This window comes from Lissotriton helveticus, chromosome 3_2, assembly GCF_964261635.1.
Source record: "Lissotriton helveticus chromosome 3_2, aLisHel1.1, whole genome shotgun sequence".
NCBI lineage: Eukaryota > Metazoa > Chordata > Amphibia > Caudata > Salamandridae > Lissotriton > Lissotriton helveticus.
In genome coordinates this window covers 467,363,444-467,391,296 of record NC_136062.1, presented here as the reverse complement: position 1 = coordinate 467,391,296, position 27,853 = coordinate 467,363,444, and the positions used below count along the sequence as shown (strand labels likewise).

At 44.4% G+C, this 27,853-nt stretch overlaps 1 long non-coding RNA gene across 1 annotated transcript in view; it reads right to left on the bottom strand.

Annotated features, from left to right (window-relative positions):
- Positions 1 to 376: 376 nt before the first annotated feature.
- Positions 377 to 27,853, bottom strand: part of LOC144826066 (uncharacterized) — an 84,462-nt gene continuing 56,985 nt past the window's right edge. The window contains exons 2-3 of the long non-coding RNA XR_013609683.1: positions 6,404 to 6,428; positions 377 to 443 (exon numbers count right to left, since the gene is read on the bottom strand). This is a non-coding gene — a long non-coding RNA (uncharacterized LOC144826066). The remainder of the gene's footprint in view (positions 444 to 6,403; positions 6,429 to 27,853) is intronic.

Genomic DNA, 27,853 nt, shown 5'->3' with positions numbered 1-27,853 from the left:
TCAATCTGCACTACAGCTGTAGTGTCAGGCCTGAGACATGTTTAAAACTCTACTTTAGGGGGTATCACTAGGAGTGCTGCTGCCCCGTAGTAGAGTTTAATGTACATGCCCTGGGTACACCTAGCACCCGATACTAGAGACTTACAAGTAAATTAAACGTGATAACTAGGTGTAGGCCAATGCTATCATGTGTGCCCTTAAAGCCAACAAAAATGAGTTCAGAAAAGAGCTGCAGAGGAAGGCAAAAATCTAGAGTGACACTACAGGAAGGGCCACGTCTAGCACCTTGGTTGTCTTTGGTAATGATCTGGAGGACGTCTGGCTCAGGGTCATGTGTGACAAAGTCTAGCTCCCAGAAGCCCAAGGTTTTCTCTTACCTTGGTTCTCTTTGGTGATGATCTCGAAGACGTCTGGTCTGAGGGGCTCCTCTGAATGCTGGGTGTCTGAAAGAGAAGGCACATTCCCAGCTTCACATCAGCTGCTCGTGCACTAGAATAGGCGGATTCAGAAAGCAATTATAGAATGCGTCTAAGCACAAAATGTGCATTTCTGCCAACTCGCAAACATGTTCATGGCTAGTGGCCTAACGAAACTGGAGGTGGTCCCCCTGCAAAGTACATGGAGGGTGCCCAAATTCTCCACGTCAGTCACGAGCTCACAGGCCAGCGACTCGCCATACTGCAGGGGCTCACCCCAGTCATAAAAAAAGGATTCTGGTTCCTCCATTGGTCACATCTGCCCTTTCATTGTGCGATTTCCATACATCAGTAAATACTGCTGCTGAGCCCTGCAGCAAAGTTACATAACAATGCCTCCAGCCAACCCACCAAACACATCCTCCTACTTGATGACCCACCTTCAAGGGCAGCCCGCTCAGTTGACCACCTCCAAACACAGACCACTGCCTTTGTGCGTGCTACTAACACATCTATTAACTCTACTCTTACCCCTACGATACCCGCAATTATGCTTTTCTGCCTGCCTTTAAAACCATCCCCCGGATGTCACTGTGATCCTGTGACTGCCGCCCACTGTTCCCCTGTCCACCACCAACAGAAACACTGATGGCCGGTCCAAATCTAACCACTGCCTCCCAGTAAAGACAGAGCCTTTCAGCTGCTGCCCTCCCCAATGCCACTGTAGTAGTTTAAACCATTTTAAACAATCTCTTCAACTGACCACCCCAAAACAGTTCTTCCTGGTAGCCTCTACGGCATCAAAGCCGTTCTGCTACTTTACACCCTCTGCATGATGCACACAATAATATTAAATATACAAAGGATCCGATTTTTGTTTGCTCACACCAACATTAATTTACACTATGTACCCCACTAAACCATACCTGATGTCAAAGGCAAACCTGATCCCATGTGTAGCACCAGTCAGCAAGTACCCCAAGGACAAACATCAGAGAGAATGCGCGATTCATGTAATTAAACCTAGAGTGACAAAGTAGCATTTCCCCACCCACTGACAGCCCGGAGAAGTCTGCAACCGCACAGTAGCCATCAATACCGGCAACATCTAAAGCGCATTTCTACTTCCTTTCAATGGCAGCTCCTGATACATATACCTATAAATTCTGGGCGGCCTCTACCACAGACCACAGCATTCTTTGTCTCCCTAAGACTAACCAAATGCTGTTGTTGAACGCTTCTCTTCCCCCTTCCTTTCTAATAACTAATGGAGGATAATAAAAAAATAGATAGTATTTTCTTGTGCAAATAGTGTATCAAGCACTTGCTGCCCGCAGTCCTCACCAAATCCACACATATCAATATTCTGCTATCGCACCATCCTGTGAACCCTATTATTATCTGGATATGTTTTTTATCCCTTCCGTGAACTGGTAAAAGCAATACCTTGCACAAAAACAAGTCCCTCTAAAACCTTTTTGTGGAAGTTAATACTGAGACGTAGGATGATTTTTTAAATGTCTGCCAGATACTCATACCTCCCTGCATGCGCACACAATGCAACAATGCAATTCAGCTTAACAAATTATTCAGAAATGTACTGGAAGGTAAAGAAACAGCCCATAATATTTTTACAAAAAAAAAAGACAAACGTCCACTTTATATCCCATGACATAAAAGCCTTAGCGTGCACAGCTTGTCTAAATCCACGCTACCTAATTGAGCCCTGCCAAGTACCATGCATCTGTCATTAGACTAACACATTTCAGTGTGGTGATCTGCATCACCGCACTGAAATGCAAAATCACGCATAGCAGGCATTGCGCCTCCTCGGGTACCAGTGCTGCTAATCCATGCTGGTGTAGTATTATTTCCATGTGACCACTATCTGTTTTCTGGTGCTTTCCCTGTCTCCTAAACGCGATGCAGTACATTTTGTTATGCATTACAGCTGCCTGTGTGGTAGTCCTGTAATGAATGTGCCTTTTCTATGCCCACAACATTTTGCCATATTTCCGTAGTGTGTCCATAAAGTTGGGTCTCGCGATGTCAGCTGCTTCGAGTGTGACATCTGCAAGGACTGGTTCCTGACTGGAGCTAAGGGCTTGAGATGAGCGCCAGAGCTCTGAAGTGGGTGATGTTGTGACCTGGGATAACCGCCGCCTCGCTGCGGTGAGCGATGTGCAAAAACGGCCGCTCTGCATGGAGGAGCCGTTATTTAAGACACCACACGCTGAAGAGCCCAATTTCATTGCTGTTTTGATGTTGGGGGAATGGAAATAGCGATGAGTAAGTATTAAAAGAATAATATGTGGGAGTCTGTTTCCAGGTTGATTCCTACTTGTTTTCTTTGAAACTTTCACATGGCGGTAAAATCTACTTTCAGCAGCAGACATACCGGAATGAAAAACAAAAACGTTAATAGTGAAGGTCCTGTAACTCCTGTGACCTATGTGTATTGGTAACTCCTACCTGTGTCAGAGCATTGATTACTTCAGATGCAAGATAGATAAATAGGTGCACTGGTTAGGGATGTTACATTAAGTAATTGCTAAATGAGTGACAATGGTTTCCGAAAGTGTTACTGTACCGTGGTGACATTGTATTGATACCGCACAATACACTCTCGGAGTGCATAGACATAAACTCCCCTCCTCTTACTGCCATGAATTATTGCTCCTCAGAGGGTTAGCGCCTCCAGTCATCTCTCATAGTTCCACCTGTTACTGTGGTCAGTCACCTGGCAGCCATCCAACGCCTGTTGGCCCTCCCGCGGTCCTCAATGCTCCTCTTTTGACTAGAGTCCATCGAGAGGCATGCTCTAAGTCTACTATATTGCCTCATCCAGCCTTTCATGTTTGGCCTCTGCCTGCTGGTTGCAGGCCCGTGAGGCCCAATTTACACACACACAGAAGAGGCTTAAGGTCCCCCTCCGTTCAGCAGGTGTTGTATTAATGCACCTACAGACCTTGCTCCGCAGATGAGCTGATTGTGCCGAGAGTCTAGGTGCCTACTGTGGCCCAGGGAGATGTGGCCTAAGTCTAGTTTGGGAGCATCAGATTCACCACTGCACATACTGCTTCAGGCTCGGATCTCCCCTCCTCTCACACTCTTGGCTAAATGAACGAAACACGTCAGCCCAGTGCAGTCTAGGCCACACAGCCCTAAAACATGTTAGATCCCAGTTGCACCCTACCACAGACAGAAGATCACTGAGGAGGCCCTAGAGGGTAGGTCACTGGGTCTTACTGTGATTTTAGCATCCCAGAAATGGACCAATTACTCATAGAAGAAAGCAGCTCTTTTTGGAAGGTTTAATCTGACCACAAATTAGCATTTAAAAAACACTTTGCAGCATTTCTACGAGGCCTGATTGGACCTTGAATGAATTGCCACTTTTAAAGTTCTGGGGTAAGTGCAACCTGCGCAGGCAAACCTCTGATTTCTGCAGAGAACATCCTATGTATTTATTTTGTAGAGTTACATTAACATGTAACTGATGGAAAACTGCTTGGCGCTTGCAAATTTGCAAATACACCTGCAGGCTGGTCACCATGAGGGTGCAGAGAAATACACCTCAATTAGACCACATTTTTACACTGATTCACTCATAGATGCCAAGGTTTCAGATTGGTAAGAGTGATGTTTTCATAAATTAACTGTAATAATGGGTGACATTCACGCAGTCTGACTGTGCTCAGTTTTCAGTAGCGTGCTGTTAGCGCACTTTAGTTCAGCAACTTTCTTAGAGTTTCTAGTTGCTCAAATGGGTGTAATTTCTGATATTTATATGTTTCCCTCCTCTTCATTGCTTGATTTTGCTCACGAGAAAGTGTCACTCATAGTCGTTGAAATGTCACTCATAATTAAACTGAAATAATGAGAATGTCACATGTAGCACTCTGAAACCTTGGCAGCTATGCTAATTCTACCACACATAGCACATTTGAACATCTCAAAATTCAACAAAGAATAATTTAACCCTACAACATTCCATACCACATAATTACAATTCTAAAAAAAACAACACATATCTCCACTTCACTCCATATCACATAATTCCACATCACATAATAACATTCCACACAACTTAATACCACTCCAAACCAAATAATTACATTCCACACAACACAATACAACTACACATAATTCCACTTCACCCTATATAATTATACTTCCTACACCATATTTACACTCAACTAAAAACACAAAATTAACCTCCACAAAATAAAATTCTGCAACATGCTGCATAATTCTACTCCGCACAATTATACACCACACCATGCCACATAATTCCACATGCCACACAATTCCATTATTCATCCCCACACAATTCATCGCACAACATAATTACACTCCACATAATACCACTCAGCACCACATCATTTATCTCCACATAATTATGCTCTACTCCATATTGCATAAATACACTCCACATGAATCCTGTCTATGCCACGTAGCAACATACCACATACCTACACTTCACACCATGCCTCATAATACCACTGAACACAATTTTTACTCAACAGCGCACACTTCCACATCACACCAATTCAACTCTACACATTTCCATTCCACACCACATAATTCAACAACAAACTACATACTTCAAACCAACATCACAATTACACAACATATACATCCAATCTATACCACAAATGTCCACATCATGCTACACTATTTAACAGTACACCACATAAGTAAACTACACTACATACTACTCCACAACACAAAATACCATTCCAGATAATCTCACTCTAAAACACACAATCCCACTCCATGACACACAGTCCCACTCCAAATAATTCCAGTGCACTCAATACCACACAATTACTAGCCACATAATTACACTGCACACCTTGCCACATTATTTAACTACACAGATCCAATCCATACAACATAATTCCACAACTAACAATTCCAAACTAAACCATATATGACTTGCATATATGCAAATGCATATATATATATATATATATATATATATATATATATATATATATATATATATATATATATATATATATATATATATATATATATATATATATATATATTGCAAAACCATGTATTGCAAATGCTTGTTTACCTTGCAATGCATCCCAGCAGATCCTGTTCCTGGAGCTGCAAACCTTCTGTCAGCTCTGTGCTGCCTGGTCCCTTTTCAGAGAAGCAGTGCCCTGTGGAGAATGCTCTCTCGAGGGCCCCCAACCCCATACTTTTTCAGGGCTTGGCTTGTGGCCCTGACTTAGGAGAAACAATGTAACTTGTTACTTTGTTTCTCTTCAGTCCTGGGTCAGTGCGAGGAGCTCAGAGCAGGCTGCACACTGCAGCTGCTTTAGAGCAAGCCTCTCACAGCTATCTACAGAAGAGCTGAGGAGGCCCTCTTCACACACTTAATACTGGGGTTGCAGGGGTGTCTGTTATGCCTGTTCATTGCATGCCCGTTGTGTGTGTTTGGTAGTGTGCGGGGGGAATACCAGAGCCCTGCGGGTTCTAGGACATATGTACCAAACTGGAAAAATGTGCAAGCTCATCTTTCTTATGGGTCAGATGCTCTTAAAATGCGTGACTATCTAAATTATTTGCCAAATACCGGTTGTAAATACACAATGGAGCCGTCTGATCAATAAACGGCTCCATTTCTGTCACCCAGCCAATGGTGCTTAGGGTTTTGGTTCTCTATGGATGTCTCTCTCATTCTCACTTTCCTATCTTGGCAACTTAATTTTGTGCATACAATCTGTGGTCTGAATGCTCCTCCTTTTTCACCCTCACACCTTTTGACTCATAGCAGCATTATGTTCATGCATAAGGCTCACACGCACATCTTACTCTGTCTCCCTTTGTAAATACACAAAATCGGATTTAAACGGAATTCGTAGATAGTACACGATGCAGCCGCAACCGTCGCTAAAGTATAGTGCTTCGTTACGTACAGGAGCTACGCTCAAGTTCAAACATATACCGACTAAAAATTTACTTACGATTTTTCTCCAGTTCATAGAAAATCTGCAAAAGAGAAAAATTAAATTTTAATCACCCAATGTAAGTATAGAAGTTATTACTTTGTTACTTTATTTTAGAACTAAGAGTAACTCAGTTGCAGGTAAGTAACAGTTTTAAGAACAGAAATACTTTTTAAATACAGTAGGTATGGTGTTGTAAAGTCATAGAGATTCTTTACAAGAGTATTCAAAATAAACTTGTAATGTCCAGCAAACTGTAAATGTAAGAGTTAGATATTTAGTGCCATAGGCCGGTTTCCAATGTTACCATAAGGAAGGAAAACAGTTATGTACATTTACATGTAAGCACTCAACTTATTCCTCCAGTCTTCGGCAGTTTAGATCAACACTGGGCAGGGGTCAGACCCAGGTCGATGCTGCACCACCAGCGACACTGGGGCGGGCAGATAAAGAGATCACTGGGCCCAATGTTAGTCAATGGAGACTGTGGGCACCCACAAGGGGTGCTGGTTGCAGGTAGGTATCCACGGTGCTAGGGCACAGGCCCCAGGGGTTAAGGCAAGCACAAGGGGGGGGGGCACAATGCAGCACCCAAGCTACACAATAGCAGCAAAGGGACAGCTGGGTGCGGGGTGCACATCAGTGTCGGGCATCCAATGCAAATAAAGGGGGATGTCAGTCACATAAAGAGGTTGCAGTCTTGGACCATGAGGCTGGACAAAGGTGAATACCAGCAAGGCAGGTAAGTTGGGATGTCGATGGAGGCGTCGGCTGGGCTCCCCAAAGTCCCAGCCCAGTTGAGGGTCGAGGAGTGCCTTTTAGTGTCAGAATTTCTTACCGGAGCCGGTCCCGTCGGGGGGACCCATTGTGTTGAGGCTGCAGGCGTCTTCGTAGAGTCCAGGAGAGGTCAGCCACCGATGGAGTTGCAGTCAGGATCTCTGGGGAGACTTCACTGGACAAATGAGCTACTCAGACTCGGGCCAGGGGCTTTGGGTTTAGAGTGGACAGGAGACATGGATCTGCCTGGATACTGTGTATTCGTACTTGGATTTTTCTGGGCAGATGTCCTCTAGAAATCTGGTCTTTGTTGAAGAGGGGGCAGCCTTCCTTGTGTTTCTGGAAGTCAATGGCATCATGACAGGCATAGTTTTCTTCGCAGGGTCTTTAAGCTGGAGACGGGCCGGTAGGACTGGGGCCAAGTCAGTCATTGTCTTCAGGCTTTGGTGCATGGTGTATTCTTTTGTCCTTCTTCTTCACAGGTCACAGGAATCTGAGGATCAGTGTTTCAGGGGTGCCCCTAAATACTGAATTTAGGGGCGTTCATAGCACTGGCAGGTAGCAACCAGTGGACTACTTACCTTTAGGGTGATTACATCTTTTGTATTTCGGGAGGGGGCTTCCACTAACCTGATTGGTTAAAATCCTTCCATTGAAGATGGATGATTTTCTAAGGAAGGGGTCACGTCGGGCCACATCACCTTAGGGGTGGTCCTGGCTCAGATGAACACACACCTCTCCTGCTTACTAATTTTCCCGCTGGCCTCCTGCTTGGTTAGGTGAGCGAGAATTTTCACTAGCAGAAGAAGCTCTGGCTAGCATAACAAAGGGCAGGAAGCCTTTGAGGCTCACCACCCTGAATGCTGTTCTGTCTTGGGGGTAGGTGTGAAGCACCTACACCGAGCAGGCTTTGATTCAGAGACGTAACTTAGGCCCCCACAGCCCCCGCGTTGTGGGGGGGCGCACAATAGGGGCCCCCTCAGCGAAGCCAGCAAGCACTACACATCCGTCAGGTATATTTGGTATTGAAATTAAAGGGTAAAGTGCATCGCCGTCGTTCGTTGCACCTCGCCGTGGCCTCTTCATATTGGTGCAGAGTGCGCAGATGTCTCCGCGGCTGCGAGTTTTTCACCCTTAAGGTGGCGTACAATTGAAAGTGCGCGTCTGGTGAGGCGAGACATCACTGAGGCCAGAGATGACCGAGAGGGACCGCGTGGCCACAGGCCATCATTTCATTATTTATAGCCTCTGTCTAGCCTTGCATTCTTGTCCTGTCTTCTGACGCCCGCAGGGATGCATTGTGGGGCGGGCGGGTGGTGGGAATAAAAGCAAAAGTTCATATAGGCCCCGGTTCCGACCGTCCTGCTGAGTGGAGATGGAGACCGTAACGATTGCTCCAGTGCCAGGATGTGGCACCTGTCCTGACTGCACTGGCGGTTTCTTTCAGCGCCTGCCTCCGGTAAAGCTTTATATGTTCCAGTCTAGGCTTTTTCCCAGGGCACTGTTCCCCTTTTCCAGTCTGTTAGCCTGAGGAAGATTCCCTATGGTCGCCTTCGGAGCCATATCTAAATATCTATTTATTCCTGAGACTCTTACTCTGATTGTTTACGCAGCTCAAGCTCTAGAAGTTAACTGTGGATGGCAGCCCTTTGTCAATGAAACCTGATTACAATCAATTAGGAGCCAATACGTTATGAATGACTACAAGTAGTGTTCACGCTGTTTGCAAGTATTTTAGTTTTACAAGCATCTGTTGCGGTCTTCCTTTCCTCCATAAAATTTCATACAACAATAAAAATGTCACAATATAAATTGGAATTCGGTCTAGAGGACGTTTTGGCCGATTACTAAATTGAGCAGAGAGTTATTATGCCAGCTGCAAAGTATGTGTTGAATGCAGCTCAGGGAGAGCATATCATGTAAATAGGCCAGTGCTTCGTTCCAGACATCCTTTTTCTTACTTGCAGCGAGTGTTTAAGGTGCCCAGACTATCAGGGGCCCCCTGATAAAACCAGCTCTGTTCTGTAGAGTCTTGCCCTTATAGCATTAAATGATTCTTGAACAGATTGTTTTAAAGACAACTTTCCTTTGCTTTTTTTCAATATTGATGATGTGTGTCTATTACAGACATTTGTAGAGTAATGTTGTGTTTCATGCAACATCCATAAAATGTTTGTATCAAATCTGGACCTCACACATATGAGAAATGGGAGTGTCACAGACATTATTTGCACTAATATGCTGCTGACTTACAATATTGAAAACACACATCACTATCTCTGAATATTACATGTAAACACATTTAGAATGTTGACTAGTGTGTCAGTGCACTGTCTGTGATTCGCCCAAAGAGGACATGAAAGAGCTGAAATAGGATCATAAATTCAAAACTGTTCTTACAGGGGTCCCCAAATTATGTTTGGCAGTTGGCCCCTAATATTCTTAAGATGGTCCTGGTGCCATCTGTGAATATGCTAGCCCTAATTACCACGTGGGCTGGCACGTCTAGTTCCATGGAAAATACATTTAGTGTACAAAATTTAGCAAAAAAAACAAATTGTAGCAAAGGTGCAGAATGTTTGAACTGTGCATAAGTGTTTCTGTAGTGGTGCACATACAAAAGGGGAATTAGTTTGACTAAATAAGTTTGATTTATGTATGTTGCTGCTTGCTGTATTTGTTATTGTTTTACCTGTCACTTTGAAATATTTGCACAAGTACAAACCAAAAGGGCCTTAGTTGACTAAAGTGATTTGATTTTTGTATGCTGCTGCCTGCTGCCTGCTGTACTTGTTACTCTTTTACTAGTCTCTTTGAAATATAAACGAGCGACTGCACTGGCAGTTGCCTTAAAAAACATCAAGCAAAAACTAACCGGCCCTAGCCTTCTCCCTTTGCTAGAAGTGCTTCGAGCGCGGCTGCTACCCTCCATCACTTACGGAAGTGAAGCAATGAGAGGAAGAGACAAGACTACCTTGGACACAGTGGTCGCCAAGGCCCTAAGAATAATATTCAATCTTCCGCAATTCTCTACTCTACTGTCCTCCTGAGGCGGAAAGCCGGGAGACATACTATATGTGTGGTAGCTTTGTTTTTTTAAATACTTTGTTATTCTTGCCCTGCGCCGTATTTTAATTGTGATCTTCCTTGCAGTAGCCTGCACACAGTTTACCCCGCAGACGCCCTTCTCTCAGCCGAGTTAGGTGCTGTGCTGAAGGAGACGTCTGTGTCACAACAGCGGCCATCTTAGGGGAATACAAGTCACAGCGCTCTAGCGCTTCAGTCACCAGTATAAAGGCAGGGAGCGCGTGGCATCGCGAGACTCTACTGTCCTCCTGGGGCGGAAAGCCGGGAGACATACTATATGTGTGGTAGCTTTGTTTTTTAAAATACTTTGTTATTCTTGCTCTGTGCCGTATTTTAATTGTGATCTTCCTTGCAGTAGCCTGCACACAGTTTACACCGCAGACACCCTTCTCTCAGCCGAGTTAGGTGCTGTGCTGAAGGAGACGTCTGTGTCACAACAGCGGCCATTTTAGGGGAATACAAGTCACAGCGCTCTAGCGCTTCAGGCGCCAGTATAAAGACAGATGGACATGCCACCGCGCAGCGGACGCGATCAGCGGGCGCACCTCTGTCGCGCCGAAGTCAAGCAAAGTCCAGCCCGTCTGCGCCCGTCCGCGCTGAGGACGGGCCAGGGGCCAGATACGCTGCTCAGGTAATTAACAACAATCAAATGTCCAGGGTCTTTATATTGTTAAATTAACAGCCTAATCGCTGTCATCAAGCTCTTAATGTCGACACCTGGGTAGGCTCTATTAGTTGCTATGGTTGTAAACAAGTATTGGTACCCCATCAAAATTCGAGCGGGAAAGGGACACCCAAGACTATAAAGGGATGTCTCATAAATGCACGATCTATGTGTAAGAATGCACTACATGTATATGACCTTATAGTAGAGGGGAACCTGGACTGTCTGTTTGTCACCGAGACGTGGCTAGGAGAATTGTCTAATCCCGATATTGTACATGCCCTGCCACCAGGTTTCCAAATTCAGAGGTTGGACAGACAATTACAGCGGGGTGGAGGTTTAGAAATTATTTATCGAGAACATTTAACATGCCCAACTACGGAGCTAGTGGACATTAAAGGAGCCGAAAGTCTCGGCTTCTGCATCCAGGCTCACGATTCTTTCACTTTTTCTGGAGCATTAGTATACCGCCCACCGGGTCAACTTACTCAATTCTTTGAAAGTGTGGGGGAAGTACTGAGCAACCTGACACTCAAGTTCTCCAATTTCACCCTATTGGGAGACCTGAATCTTCATTTGGACAACATTAACGATCCGAGTGTCACTTGTTTCAATCAGATAATGCAGGTCCTTGGACTAACTATGCAAATTTTAGAACCCACCCATAAAGCAGGGCATATTTTAGACTGCATTAGTTCCAACTTAGACACGATGATGATAGAGCCCCCCCTGACTCAAACCTAGTCAGATCACAAATCTATTGCATTCAGCCTTAGGGTAGATATTAATGGGGCAACGAAGAATGGGGCACAAAGCAAAGGGAGGCCCACTCCATGCTGGGGTAAAATCATAGACCACCCTGATTTTTGTAGTTGGGTGAAGGAGAGTAAACCCACCCTGACAGGGAATACCACCACAGATAACCAGAGGTTTGAGAGACGGATCAATGCAATAGGGAACAAGATGAAACCTTTAGGTGCTAGGCCTAGACCCCATCAGGGGAGGAAATCTGCGCCCTGGTTCTCGAGAACATTAAAAGAAACATTAGGGGAAGTCAGAACTCTAGAACGCAGATGGCGGCGCTATTACGATAGCAATGAACATGAGGTGTACTAGACGGCCAGGAGGCACTATCATGCTTTGATCAAACGTGCAAAAGTCGACTTTTACACGACCGCAATCGATGCCACAAAAAACAAGCAGAAGGAAATCTTTAAAATTGTCAATAGTTTCAGAAACCCTAAATTCCTGTCACAGGAAATCACACCGTCTCAGATCCTCTGCGACGATATAGCTAACTACATTGAACAAAAAATATACAATCTTACAAAAGATTTCCCTCAGGTTGAGCCGGCTGACCTAGAGTCAAGGGGTACAACCGATTCTAGCACGGCATGTTTAAAAACCTTTACCCTGATTAGCCTGGAGGACACCCGCCAGGCCAAATCTCTAATGAAGTCAGGATCCCCATTTGATCCATGCCCCCCGGTTCTGTTAAAAGCTATAATTGAAGAGGCCAATCCTGCAATAAACTCCATTATCAATTCATCACTTCGGTTGGGTGAAATTCCATCTCAATGGAAAGTTGCAGCCGTAAGACCGCTTCAGAAGAAGATATTACAGGATCCCATGACCCTATCTAATTTGCGCCCTATTTCGCTCCTTCCAGCCCTTTGCAAATTGGCAGAAACTTGTGTGAACAAGCAGCTTACAGCATTCCTAGAAGAGAATAACATTCTTCACACCAACCAAGCGGGCTTTAGAGCCCAACATTCGACAGAGTCTGCCCTGCTGTTTACAACAGAGACCATGCGAAATGCTTTGGATCAGGGCAAGAAGGCTGTCCTGATCCTTTTAGACCTATCTGCAGCGTTCGATACGGTGTCCCATGCTATCCTTTTAGACCGCCTGGCTATTGCGGGCATAGCAGGCACCGTATTAGAGTGGCTTAAAAACTTCCTGACGCATAGGCGTCAAGCAATTACGTTGGGGCAGTTTTGTTCAGAGGAAAAGGTACTGAAGTCAGGGGTACCGCAGGGCTCAAGTTTGAGCCCAACATTTTTTAATCTCTATATGGTCCCCCTGATTGAATTAATCTCTTCATTTGACATTAGCACAATTAGCACAATTGCTTATACTGACGATACGCAGCTAGTCCTTGTCCTGGATAAGGATATGGCTAATGCGGAACAGACCTTGAAAAACTGCCTATCTGCGACATTTGCTTGGATGACCAATAATCATCTAAAGTGTAACTCCGCCAAAACGGAAATGTTGCTGTTCGGACTAAATAACTCCTTCTCTCCCCAAAAGTGGTGGCCAGAGGACGCGGAAGCCCCGCCGAACCCAATTAGTGCAGCACGAAATTTAGGGATCAAATTTGATGACACCCTATCGTTTAAACAGCAAGAAGGGGCGGTAGCAGGCGCCTGCTTTACCATCATAAAGGGCCTAAGGACATTCTTTGATCTGCTCCCCCTGGCAGCTAGGCGCACGGTCACAGTAGCGTTAATTACATCAAGACTGGACTACTGTAACAGCCTGTATGCAGGGTCAAACAAATCGGCCCTGCACAGACATCAGATGGTCCAGCATGGGGCCGCTAGACTGGTACTTAGATGGCCTAGAAAGTCCTCGGCCTCTGCCGCATTGGATGCCCTTCACTGGCTCCCTATCCACAAACGCATTTTGTTTAAGATCCTAACTATTACCTATAGGACCTTTCACATGCAGGGCCCGATGTACCTCCGAAAAAGTTTTGCACGATGCCACCCCTCCCGAAATCTCAGGTCCGCTACTGTCAACCTGCTTATTGTCCCTAAATTTAGACTTTCAACGAAGGGAGGTAAATCCCTTGCAGTGATTTGCTCAAGGGCATGGAACAAACTACCTTACAAGCTACGTGAGATCACATCCGAACAAGGGTTTAGGAAATCCCTAAAGACCTGGATATGTAGTCTGTCGGTTTCAGCATGCAAATTATTGATGTGAATTTTCTTTCTCTGGAGACAGTATAGCTGGGAACATCCTCATCAGCTTAGTTCAGTCATAGCGCCAAGATGCTCCTTGGAGTGATAGTGCGCTATACAAATCCTGTATCATATCATATCATATCATATCATTCACCTCACCAGCTCAAATAAGATTAGAGTTCGGTCTGCAAAAGCAGTAAAACTCACGGAAAAGGGCCTACGCCAAATGCTTAAAATAAAGGGGGCTGAGCTGGGCACATTGAACTCACACCTGTGGTTGAAAATCACAAGGACAAAAGACAGCCTAGCGATGAGTTACCTTCATTCAGCAATCAAGCTGCTAGCTTTACAGGACCTATGGGACTCCTGCTCATCCCAGAAAAGCTTCAAGGACCTGGTAAACAAATCAGTAAAGATTGTATCTCTCGCAGAAGATAAAGCTGCCCTCAGCAGGAGGGCCCATGGCTGGTTCGTAATCCAGAGCTACATGTCAACAAAGCCCCAATTATACTTAGGAACAGGTTTTTCAAGAATTACAAAAGAACGGTTCCTACATCTGAGGCTGGGAATCCTACCAGCAAAGCCCCACTTTCCTCTGTGGAAACAAACAAACACCTCTAACTGCTGCAGACTGTGTGGAGATCAAAATGAAGACGTAATTCATCTACTATGCATCTGCAATGGCTTGGGAGCGGAAAGGAGACAATTTCTAAAACAGCTCCTGATTGCAAGTCAGGTTCGATCATGCAGGGAGGCGGTAAAGGCCTGTTTTGAGGGCAGTAATATCCGCCTGTCTTGCAGCCTTGTTTGGTTTATTAGGGAAGCAAACGCAAAGTTAAGTCTGGAAGGTCCACAAGTTACTGGTCCTTATGCTATGCCAGCTGGTTTATGAGTCAAGCATAACAGCGCCGACCATTAGGGCTTTGATTAGATCCACCAATACTTCCTTGGTCGCTAAGCTGTCAGCAGTCAGCATGGGCCGGCTCCGAGTTCATCAACCTTTATATTCTCCATAAACATTTCTTCACGGGCTGCAACTATCCACGAGAACAAGCCTTATGATGAACTATCTCATCCACCAGTTTTTATTCCTCTGCAATTTTATAGAATTACAACACATTAGTAATCTTTTAGCATTATTTAATGGTGAAGCTACTTTGTGTGAATTTATGTTTTACTTGTTTGCGCAGGTTTTAATTAATCATGCAATAAAGTCATTATTATTATTATTATTGGTGCTAGTCTCTTTGAAATATTTGTGCCTTCAAAAAGGGAATTGTTAATTTAAACTGGTTTGATTACTGTACGGACTGCAGTTGTTATTGTTTACCAGTTGCTTTGAAATATATGTGCTTTTATGCACACACCAAACAGGGAATTGTTTGACTAACCTGGTTTCATGTTTGCATACTGCTGGACTTGTTTTTATCATGCACTTTGAATGTATTTTCACGTTGATGCAAGAAATAAGTTATTTGTTTTACTAAACACTTGATTTTTGTTTATTGCCGGACTGGTGATTGCTTTATTGTGCACTTTGAAAGTATTTGTACTTTTCCTTTGCTTTACCAACTACAGTTTGTATAGATTGTCATTAGGTACTTGCTTATATGTTTTTTTTTAATTCTACATGCAGTGTTATTTATGATGTTGCTTGCACTTCTCTGTAATACGTGTGGCTGAAATCTTGTATTTAGCATTGTTTACACTACAGAAATGATACATTAAAACAGACAAACATCTGCATCAATGTTCTGAAGCCTCCAAACAGTTTTCTTCCTCAGCCTTGTTTGCCTGCCTGTTTTGTAATGCTTACTAATAAAGACATGGTGGTAGAAATTGAAATTAATTCCTCAGTTCACGTTATTATCATGCACAACCCTTGACAGTCGCTATAGTGTGTGGCATGCAGATAATTCACCAGTCTAGTTCTCTTGCCTTTCGCAGGATTCTGAGTTATATCTTGTGTTCTTCTCATGTATATTATCAGTCGAGTTTTTATGGAATTGTTGGTTTGGGTTTGTCTTTCAAAGTTTCATGTTATTGTCCATTAACGTCAATTCTAATTCAGACCTTCATAGTTATTCTTCAGCTGTAGGCAGTTCCTGAGACAATCAGACGGCTCTTTGGCATTGTTCTGATTGCTGCAGTTCCTGAGACAATAGGATCTCTCCTTGGCATTGTTCTGATTGCTGCCTCAGTCAAATAATCTGCTTTTGACATTATTGTTACAAATGGCATAGCTTATAATTTAAGAGGGTTTCCTGCTTTCTCATTAGAACTTTGAGAAAGACAATATAGAGGCATTTCATTTAAATGTTGGAGGTTTCAAATCAAAATATGCCAGATTTTTGGGCAGTGGGGTAAAGTAGTAGGTGGTGGACCAGGCCGCCTGGGGGCCCCCCCTCCATGTGTTTTGCAGGGGGCCCCCTCAAGTTTTGTTACGTCACTGCTTTGTTTCTGACCCATTAGAGTACAAGGTTCCCACCTAAGTGGGTCAGAAACATATCTGGAAGTGGCAGGCTTGTGCAGACCAGTTAGCTGCTTACTAGCGAGTTGGTCATTTCTCAGAGGGCATCTCTAAGAAGACTCACAATGTCTTTGAATGGACTTAGACACTGTAGGGGCATATTGCTCATGTAGCTATGCCTTCACCTGTGGTATGGTGCACACTGCCTTACCGATGTGAGTCTGCTAGTGGGGTGACTTACCTATGCCGCAGGTGGTGTTTGATAGGCATGGCACACAGACATGTGTCCCATGTCGACTCTTGCGTTTTGTCTGCAATCAAAGCACTCATACTGCAATAGGAGCGTATATGTGTTAGGTGAGGGGACTCTTTGGGTGGCACAATACATGCTGCAGCCCTTGCAGACCCTGTCTGGTCACAAGGTCCTTATTACCCCTGGTACCTTTTACAAGGGTCTTACATGTGGGCTGAGGGGAGCCAATTGTGAAAACAAAGGTACAGTTTTGCGAAAGAACATGGGCACTGTGCAGGGACCCAGGGCAAACTCAGTCTCAGTGCATCAGAAATCAGGCAAAAAGTGGGGTGTGTACCATATAAAAAGGGGCACTTTCCTACAGTGTCATAAGAACAAATGCACTTCAGCAGCACAGATTGCTCCGAAGATGTACAGAGTTCTCTGTAATGTAACAGAAGAGTCTATGAAGTTGTCCTTGAGTTTACACAAGAAGAACAATCTGATGGCCGCAATAATCCTGATGTGGGTGCAAACTCCTCTTTGAGCACAGATCGGAATTTAAACGTGCATGCTAATTCCTTACTAACAGGTTTTTGGCCTCGTGAAAAAGTGTCAGAAATCGTGCAGGCACATTCCTCAAAATCTATGTTTGAGTTTCCAAATATATTTACATCTTCTAGCAAATGCGATGTAGGCATCCCCCCGCCTTCTGAGACAGTGAATACAGAAAATTAAATACACTGTGTAAACTGTAAACATCACACAATACCGCTGCTCTCAAGGAGCTCAGTTTGATGCAGGAATGACATGGGCCAATCAGAGACGTGAACACCTCGGGGGGGCTGCAGGCCCAGAATGAGGACCTCGGCCCTGGAAAGTGTCCTGCGAGGTTCACTACAACCGCCCCTCCCAAAGTCTTACTCCTTGTAGGATTTGTAAACTAAGCTCCGGTGGAAATGATACTTTCAACGTCACTTCAGATTTGATTGGCACTTATCACCTGTCCAGGTGCGGTGACCTCTAATCACAGCTGGATCCTGACGGTGCCCCCGGCCTCCTGGGCCGATGCCTCACAAATGCTCATAGAAGACCCTCCTGTGCCTGTCCTGTGCCTCTAAGATCTACTCTCGGTGTCTAGGCGCTCTGCTCTGGGGCGGAATTTACAGCGGAGCTGCGGCGCTGGGGCCCACGGGTGAGAGTCTTACTTTACTCCTGCGGTGGCGGTCGGTTATGCCTGCCTTATACTACGGACCATGTGCCATGGGGGGGATATTATTCTTGCTTTCATTAGGGCTACGGCACTGACGCTGTAGTGCCTGTCTCATGGCCTCTAAGCGCTGTAATAACTGTACCCTCAAACGTTGGCGGTGGTGGCCTGTCGCCCCAGCTGTAAGTTTACTAGAGGCTCCTTCAGCTGCGCCAGGAGGGGCGGAGCCATGTCGGCTCCACTGGTGCAGGAGATGTGAAGGCCTCATGTATGTGTAATACTGTCACTGACGTACCACCCTGTACAGGTGCGCTCCTGTGAAGCACACCTGAGACACATCACATGTGCACAGGGCTGTGTAACATTGTCACTGACATACACTCCTGTACAGGTGCGCTTTTTATAAAACAAACCTGAGAGGCGTTACATGTACACATGTCTGTGTAAAGCTGTCACTCATATACTCGCCTGTAGTGATGCGCTTCAAACCTTTGTTCTATAGTTACTTCGGTTCTTGGCTCTGCTGATGCCCTCACAGACTGTGTGGTACCCCATAGGTCTATCAAACACTGTTACTGCGGCTCTCACCTGCACAGGTGCACTTACAGTTAAGCACACCCGAGAGTTGAAACCTGCACAGCACCATATATAACACAGTTACTGCGGCTCTCACTTGTACCTGCTCTCAGATCTATATATCATTGGTAAAGGGGTCTCACCTGCACAGGTGCACTTACAGTTAAGCACACCCGAGAGTTGAAACCTGCACAGCACCATATATAACACAGTTACTGCAGCTCTCACCTGCACCTGCACTCAGCTCTATATTTCATTGTTAAAGAGGGCCTCACCTGTACAGGTAAGCACCAGCAGGTGCTCAGCAGACACACCGCGACCAGGGCCCATCCTCTGCTGTCCATCCTCGGGTTCTGGGCAGTGCTCAGGTCACCAGAGGTCAATGTTTCTTCCTGCTGGGAGATGCTTTGTTGACCCCAGAACACGTCCTTTATACAGCCATAAGAGGCTGCGCATGCTCCAATCAGCGTCCAGCCTCAAGGATGACACATCTTTCTGCACAGGTCACAAGGTGTGTCTGTCCTGGAGACGATGCCCTGGGATCACCTCTGAGGTGCCAAAAGCTAAGATAATAAGCAGCTTTTAAGTGTGGAAAATTTGGTTTGTGACAGACCCTGCACCGTGATAAATTCTTGCTTGAAAAATGTTCACTCTATATTCTTTCTTGTAAGAGATGAATTTGTGATTAGGCACAGACGCACCTCCCAGGTGTGGCTTCTCAACAACAACAAAAGTCCTCGAGGCACCGAAAGACCCGGATTGGGGAAGACAATAGGAGAGACAAAAAGTGCATCAAATGAGCTGGACTTGAGTCCGAAGAGTAGATTTGATTCTTCAAGCAAAGTTAGGTAGCTTTGTAGATGGATCAGAGTTAACCAGTTGTAGAAGGAAGGCAGAGTGTGAGGATGAAAGGAAGAGCAGTAGGAAGTAGGGCAGAGCAGTAGGCTGATAGGCAGAGTGGGAGGATAAAAGGCAGGATTGGGGATGAAAAGATGCGTGGGAGGATGCGTGGGTGAAATTCACGGTAGGAGGCTGAACAAAACGAAGGATGGAGTGAGTAAAATAACTGTGGAAGGCTTCTTGGACGTAAAAAAGGTGGAAGGCCGTGGATGGGTGGAATGAGGGGTAAAAGAGTAAAATGATGGAAGGAAAGGCGTATTGTCGGCACCAGGGACATTCGATTTACGCCCTCACGATGGAAATATGGTGCCCCTTCCTGAATTACATACCTCAATCTCAGCTCAATACCTCCCTAATTGAGACATTCAGATAGTGTATGAGAGCTCGCCCACTGCCTGCCCGCTTTTTACCAATAAGCACCTTCTCTTAACCTCCAATCAAGTGTTTTGTTTCATAGAGCATGCTGTCTTTGATTTTTTTGGGTTAGGTGTAACTGGTGTCGTTTTCTCTAGCCTAATTAGTCGTAATTACTGCAAACCAACTCATAATTTTGCATAAGTACATGACAAGCATAATCCAGCCAATAGCGCAATTTTCTTACTGCAAAATGCACCGTTGTGCCCAAAATGGGCTCGAGGTTGCATTTTGCACTAAGAAAATTGCACCAATTGGGGGCACGAAAAGACCATTCGCATGGCTTTGCGCGGCCTTATAGACATGGAGTAAAAAAAGCACGCAAGTGGCTGCGTTGCCCTACTCTGCACCATAGAGGCATTGCATGCACGTTGTGGTGGTTTTTCCTATGCAACACCTATGGATTTTGACGCTGCCCCAGATTTACTCGATCATGTAAACCTGGGGCAGGGCTAAAACCTTACACCTCCCCAGAGCAGGCGTAACGAAGAGAAAGTACGTTAACTGGCATGGGCTCAACGATGCATCCTTTTTCAAGGCCTTAACCCTTGGACACTTTGACCGTCTCTGTGTTTTTGGTGGTCTTGATTCGGACCCAGGTTTGGGAATAAAATGCAATTTTAGCCTCCAGGATCATTTTAGGGATTTCCCAGGTTCATAATTTTATTCCAGAGGATGTTTCTATCTACTCCGTTGAAAGCTGTGGAGTAATCGACAAAGCGTGCATGGTTTTTTGACTGGGTAGCCTGCTCGACCAGGTAAGACAAGGCTATGATGTTATCTGTAGTAAAAGCCCCTTCTCTGTAGTCTGATTGATAGACGGAGAGAATGACCTCATCTCTGGCCCAGTTTTCTAGATCATTTAGTAGGAGACTTGCATATGCCATGGCTTCAATGTCCAGCAGCTCAATCATTCTGTTGTTTGTTGGATCAGTAATATCACCCTTTATAGTTCGCGCCTAGGCCGTGCTTGGGCTGTCTCTTTGCGACATGCTGTATTCAGAATATGGCAAACACAGGGAGATTATGAACGGAGCGCTGAAACTTTTCAGACACTCACCCCCAGTCACAGATCTGGGTTGAATCGTTCTTTAGCTCATTTTGCCACCTCAGTTCAGACCCATCTAAATGCAACTCAGTCTTGACCCTGTGCCTCATGGGAGCAGTCCAGCCCGAACTGCCAAGCCAGGTCTTCCCTGAACCGGAAACAAGCATCCTGGGACCGGTTTCTGGGTAACACCCTTCATCAGCCAGGCTATCTTGAATCCAGTGGCAAAGTGAGCAAGGGACCCACGTCTGGGCATACCCTGCCATCTTAGGGCGAACAAAGCAAACTCAAGGAGATGATGGATGTCACTTCTTGTGCGGCCTGTGAAGTTCTTGACTTCAGCATTCGTTTCTCGGATCATTTTACACTGGGGGTCTTGCATATCTACAGCCCCCCTGGGCATGCGGGTCCATTCTTGCTAGCTTGTGGGGATGCCATTGTAACTAGGGCCCTGCGATTCTCTAAGTATGTCGTGCTGGGGGACTTAAACATCCATTTCGACCAGGCTCAGGTTATGGACACGTTAGGCTTTCTGGATAACCTGCATTTAGCCCAATTAACCCAGCAAGTGGGGCTCCCTACCCATCTGGCAGGTCCCATCTTGGACCCTATCTGTACCAACTTCCCCATCTTGATGAGGGTCCGTGTCAGGCCTCCATATATATTTTTCATGGGAGGTGCGTAATGTTAAGCCCCCAGTGTGCCCCGCTCGCAAACCGGCTTTTGGCAAAATTTCCCCCGTCGCTCTTATTTATACCATGGTATCAGCCAGACCCACTCTCTCGGGTGGCTTGGACAGCCAACTAGAGGAATTCATGAGCTGGGTTTTAAAGGCTGTCAATTCTCTTGCTCCACTGAGTTCAATTAGGCCTGCCAGGAGTTCTCCCTCGAAACCCTGGTATAACCTAGCACTCAGAGAATTGAAACATGAATGAAAGATTCTGGAGCGAGTATGGCGCCGTAGCAATTATTGCCCGGCTGCCAAGTTGAAACTCAAAGCCAAGCAAAAAATCTATTATGAGGCCATAGCTCAGGCTAAGAGGGAATTATTCATCGCTCGCATTGACACTGCTAAAAATAATGCTAAAGAAATCTTTCCGATAGTATAGAGCTTTACGTCACCTCTATCCCAGGCGAGTGCATCTCCATCCTCTGTCGCCTTGTGCGTGATTCTGTCTGCATTTGTTTTTAACCAAATCCGCGTGATTCAGGAGGCTTTCTCACCAGGTGCTAATGATACTGAGGAGATGCCTCTGACTCCTCCAAAGGATACCATACGCGGCTTGAATGCCTTTACTCTGGTGAACTTGATTGATTCACTTAAAATCCTAAGGAGTCTAAAGTCGGGCTCTCCCTCTGATCCCTGTCCAGCTAGGTTGTTAGCAGCAGCCGCCGAGACTATTAATGTTGAGGTAAATAGCATTGTCAATCTGTCCCTCCTCACAGCTAGCGTTCCTGCATCCTGGAAACAGGCTAAGATCTTACCACTTCTAAAAAAGCCATCATTAGACAGCCGCAGTCCAGGTAATTACAGGCCTATCTCTCTTTTGCCGGGTTTGGCCAAGGTGTGCGAGAAGGTTGTCACCAAGCAACTTTCGGAGTTTGTTGAAAGAGAAAGTCTGCTGCATCCCGCTCAGTCAGTGTTACCGTGCAGCTCATAGCACAGAATCTGTGCTGGTGGAGGTTGTGGAGGTCCATTCAAAGGGGTCCTCTCTTCCCATTCTCTTTAATGTCTATGTGACCCCCCTGGTTTACCTGGCTGAGAGTGTGGGGGCTAAGGTGATGGCTTACGCTGATGATACGCAGTTGCTCTTCACCTGGGACAGGGATGACAGTTTGGTTGCCGTAGTTCACCACTGTCTCTCCTCTATTTTTAGATGGCTTTCAGGAGCACAACTAAAATGTAATGAGGAGAAATCAGAGATTCTTCTGTTTGGAAAATTCCCTCCTAAGTTTAGGGAAACTCTGTGGCCACCAGATTTTTCCCTGACATCTTCTGATGGGAAGCCGGCAAAGAACTTGGGGCTCTGGTTTGATGAGACTTTCCTTCTCTTCTCACATCACGAAGTACGCCGGCACCTGGTTTGGCCTTCTCAAGACTCTGAGAAAATGTTTCCCGCTCCTGCCTCAAGCAGCCAGAGAAACGGTCACTGTGCCCTCATACTGTCTCGTCTGGATTATGCCAATGCGCTTTACATCGGTATTCCTGGCTACCTGATTAAAAAACTGCAAGTTGTCCCGAATTTGGTAGCCAGACTTCTGCTGGGCATTTCATCCAGACATAGCGTGCGGCACTGCGCTCGCTACATTGGCTTCCCGTGACTGAACGGGTCAAGTTTAAATCGCTGGTACTAGCCCATCATGCCCTTCACGGCACTGGCCCTTCTTATCTGCAAAAACGTTTTACATTCTACGCACCCTCAAGACTGCTGTGTTCGGCATCCCTCCAGCTAGCACTGGTTCCTCGATTTCAGTTTCAGAGGCTGGGAGGCAGGTCTCTGACTCGGACGGCGGCGGCAGCATAGAATGCACTTGGCTCTACGCAGTATTGAAGACCTGTCTGCTTTCAAGAAAAATCTTAAAACGTATCTTTTCATCTGCTAGTTTCTTGTTCCCCTAAAGTGTTCATGCCGGGACACTCTTGAGTAGCCCTGCGCGTTATAAATCCAACTTACATTACATTGCATTACATTACATGGTGAAAACTAAAGTCACTAGTACATTCCAGGACCTGACATAAATAACAGTGAAGAGCGAAATAACCAGAAACTGGAAAGCTAAGGGAGGCCCCAGATTATCCTCCTGGAAGAAAGAACTCATGAAGTGGGCGGGCTGTGATGGGCGAATACTGATGCAAGAAGCTAAGCAGGGGCTGCAAAATATAGAGGTAGCCAGAGCCTGGATGATCCTTGTACACAATTTAGCACATCCGGAACTCAAAACTCCAGAGGGAGGATTTATAAGGAGGGCCCCCGATACAGACATGCTAACAATAGGCGGCCTACCTAAACGGTTCCGAAATAAACTAGACCCTGAGGACTCATTTACCGAGCTTACATCACTCTTCCCTACAAACAAAATCTGTTCAATCACTGTTTGCACTGAACCAGCATTCCACATATGCTCCACTTTTCTGGTGACTCAAGGGGAGGGAGTGGGGGGAGATAGTTAATGTTAAAGTCCTAATCCTCTTCAACTCCTCATATAGATCTGAAATGTAATAAACAGGAAAAGCTATGAGAAAGTTCATATCAGGCGATACAAATTGAACTGTTGTAATGAAATGTTGTGACGCAATAGGAAAGATCAATAAAATATGTTTATAAAAATATAAAGTGTCCCTGTCAGTAATACTCAAGAACAGTTATGGTAATGTACTTGTACTGCCGCGCGTTACCTGATGACACCTGTTGCAACCTGGAATAAAACGTTCAACAATGCTGCTTCCGCATCGGCAACCACTGGAGGACCGCACAGAGGAGACAAGTCTCCAGCCCGAGCAGTCAAGACACAGGAGAATCAATGCAGAGGTCCTACTTTTCCTTTAATCGAGATGCAAAGCATGAATTGACGGCTGGGCGTGGTGTAACTAGGCCATGCCCATATGTCCCATGCCAGTGGCAGTGCTAATAAACAACTAGAATGCAGCCAACTACCAGTAGACACCGGAAGTGTGTCACCTGGCGAAGCAATACCGCATTATTAACAAGCACCCCCACCGTGGGTGCACCAAAGCGCCCGACCATACCGAGGGCAGACTCACTCTAAACCCTGCATGCATGGCATGTTTAAGTGGCATCAAAGGTTGATGTGTACAGATCCTGTCAGATGTGGCAAGGTGCACTACTCAAGCCCTTACGTTGCTCTAAATTGAATTAGTTCTTCTCTTGTAAGAACACATTTATACAAATACTTCTCATATTTTCAGCATCAATAATACATGAAAGACACTGCTGTTAGGTTAGCAAATTAACCAATAGGTAAACACTGCAACTATGTAGCAAAAATTGACATGTTGCCTTTTCAAACAGTGTTAAATTAATGTAACATTTTGTTATGATTAGCTTAGTCATAAATGATGTATGTACATTCTACATTCTGATGCTGATGTGTCTTGTAGAATGGATCTGGCAGTTTGGAGCCCGCTCAAGGCCGTGAGGGTTGTATTTTATTTCATCTTCAATAAACCAAAATTTATCTAACTACTTTGAGAAGATTGACTTTTATTACTGGCGACAATGGAACAGGAACAACCCTACACAATATTTTTGGGAATTTTAATGTTGTTTTAAATTCCTCTAGAACTCACGATTATTTAGATTTTTCCCTATTATCTCATATCATCCTGTGTACTATGTAGATGACGACGGGAAATATCAACGCTTGGCAATCACCTCTGAGTAACAATTTTGTCACGGAAGGTAATTTGGAGTTTTTTTTTTTGTGAATGCATGGTCTCGACCTTGGATTTGGGAGCGTACTTCCACAAAGTGAGCACAACTAAGGAACTAACTGTACTTTGTCTGGAAAGTTAATATTTGTACCTTTTTTCAGTACGCATGACTGTGAGTAGCCATTGAATTTGAACTGGAGACTGGCCGTTAAGTTTCATTCGCAGCGCGAGCAACTTCATGTGAGTAGTATTGGGAGTGACGCAAGACTGTTCTCAAGTTGAACACTGTGGAAGCGCTCGATCGCCTCTAAAAACAATTGTGTTACCACGTCCATCACGCTACTAAAACAAGCTGCACTTCCTTATGAAAAGACGTCTCAGCCATTTTGAGGATCTTCCAAAGTCTCCGATTTTTTTTTTCTTGACGGAATTTTTTTTTTTTCTCACGCGTCAGACAAGAAGAGTTCCTTAAGCATAATTATACTTAGTTTTAACCCAATTGACGCTGTAATTTACGGTAAGACACTTCTGACTCTGGAACTTGGTGTTGATGTTAGTCTCTGATTTTTTTTTTCACGGTGATGATAACATCGTTTGATCAGAAGAAGTTTAATTTCTCATCTGGTACATCCTACATTTAATGGACATTAAAAATTTGTATTACCTACATTGTTGTATATTTAGTTTTACTTACAATTTCTAAAGACTTATATAAATACTCTTTACAAATATGTCTACTTAATCAGAACCTCCACATTTTTTAACGGAGAAGGGTGATCCAGTCTTACCTTGGAAAACGTGGAAACTTATATTCGATTCCTACCTTATAGCAATTGGTGGAGAAAAGTTTTCTGCTTGTCATAAACAAGCCATTCTTTTACACAATTTGGGCATAGAAGGCAGAGGTATATCTGAAAATCTTGACACTATCGAAATTGGGAGTGAGTCAGGAGAGCCTGGCAATGTTTATGACATGTCCATACTCATGTTGGAGAGGCATTTTGGTTCTCATATAAACGTAGTTTTAAAAAGACATGCATTTTTCTCAAGGGTGCAAGGGAAGACAGAGAAAATCTCAAACTATGTTGCTTCCCTCAAAACCTTAGCTCGCACCTGTGAATTTGAGCAGTTAACAGATTCCTTAATTAGAGACCAAATTGTGAGATGTACAAATAATGTTAAAGTGCAGGAAAAACTTTTAAGTAAAAATCCTTGCTTGAAAGATGCTGTAGCCACAATTGAAGGTATGGAAAATACTAATATGTGGGTATGTGAAATGAGAGAAGAGAAATGTAAAGATAGTTCTTCTACTAAAGAAGATGGTAATGAAGCATCTGTTAATGAAGTTTTCAGAGGGAATGATAAGATGGGAAAAGATATTGATAAAAATGTTGAAGGTAAATCTGTTGCATCATCCAACAAAGAGTCTGAAAGGAGATTTGATAAAAAAAATCCTTTTTCTGATAATAAACCTAATACTCCAAAATGTTATAGATGTGGGAGTGATGGACATTGGACAAATAGTCCGGGATGTTTTGCAAGATTTGCGTTTTGTAAGATTTGTGGAAAGAAAGGTCATTATGCCCGTGTATGCAGAGCAGCAAAGCAAAACATAAATCACACTGGTCAAGATGTCAACATTGTTTCTAGCATACATGAAGATGGAAGTGTGGATGTGGATCCTATTGATATGCCAGAATAAGAAATAACTGTTGGTGGACGGAAAGTCATGGTCTTAGCAGATTCGGGTTCACCATATACTATGATTGGTGATAAAAATTGGAATGACACAATTGGAAGTGAGAATATAGAATTGTTACCATCAGATATTAATCCGGTGGGTTATGGAGGAGTAAGAATTGATGTTATTGGATATTGTGTCAAAAGAATTCAGTTTTCAGACTGTGAAACTGTAGGTAAAGTTTATGTAGCTAAAAGAGGTGACAATCTACTTGTATGGAGACATCAGAGGGATATGGGTATAACACTTAACCCTAACAGTGAACAAAAGGTGTTGTTACTGTCTAAACCTGACTTACCTTCTGATATTTTTGGAGCATTTTCAGAAGTTTCTTGCGATAAATTGGGTCTTTTGAAGAATTTTGAACATAAGATTATATTAAAATACAATGCAGTATCATTTGTCTCTAAGGTAAGAAAGGTTCCTCATATGATGATGGAACCGTTGGAACGTGAAATTACTAAGCTTTTGGATAGAGGAGTTATTGAAGAGATTGAAGTTCAGAGTGGTTGGCTCCGGTGGTTTTGGCACCAAAGGATGGAGGGAAGGAAATTCGTTTGTGTGCGGATTTTAGAGGGTTGAACAAATACATTTGGGTTGATAGACAACCTTTACCAAATATCACTGAGATTTTAACTCTTATCAAAGATGCCAAGTTCTTTAGTGTGATGGATTTGTCCTCCGCGTACCACAAGGTCAAGTGACATCAAGAGTCCAGGCATTTAACGCCATTTGTCACACAGGTGGGGGCTTTTCAGTTTTTAAGAATGCCTTTTGGACTTGCTTCTGCCGCTGCTTGTTTCGAAAGAATTATGAAAAAAGTGTTACAGGGGTTGAATAAGGTTCTATTTTTCCAGGATGACATATTGTTGTATGGCAAAGATTTACGTGAACATGATGACATTTTATGGATGGTGTTGGAGAGGTTACGTTCATCAGGATTGGTTATTAAAAAAGAGAAATTTAAATTTAGGGTCACATTTG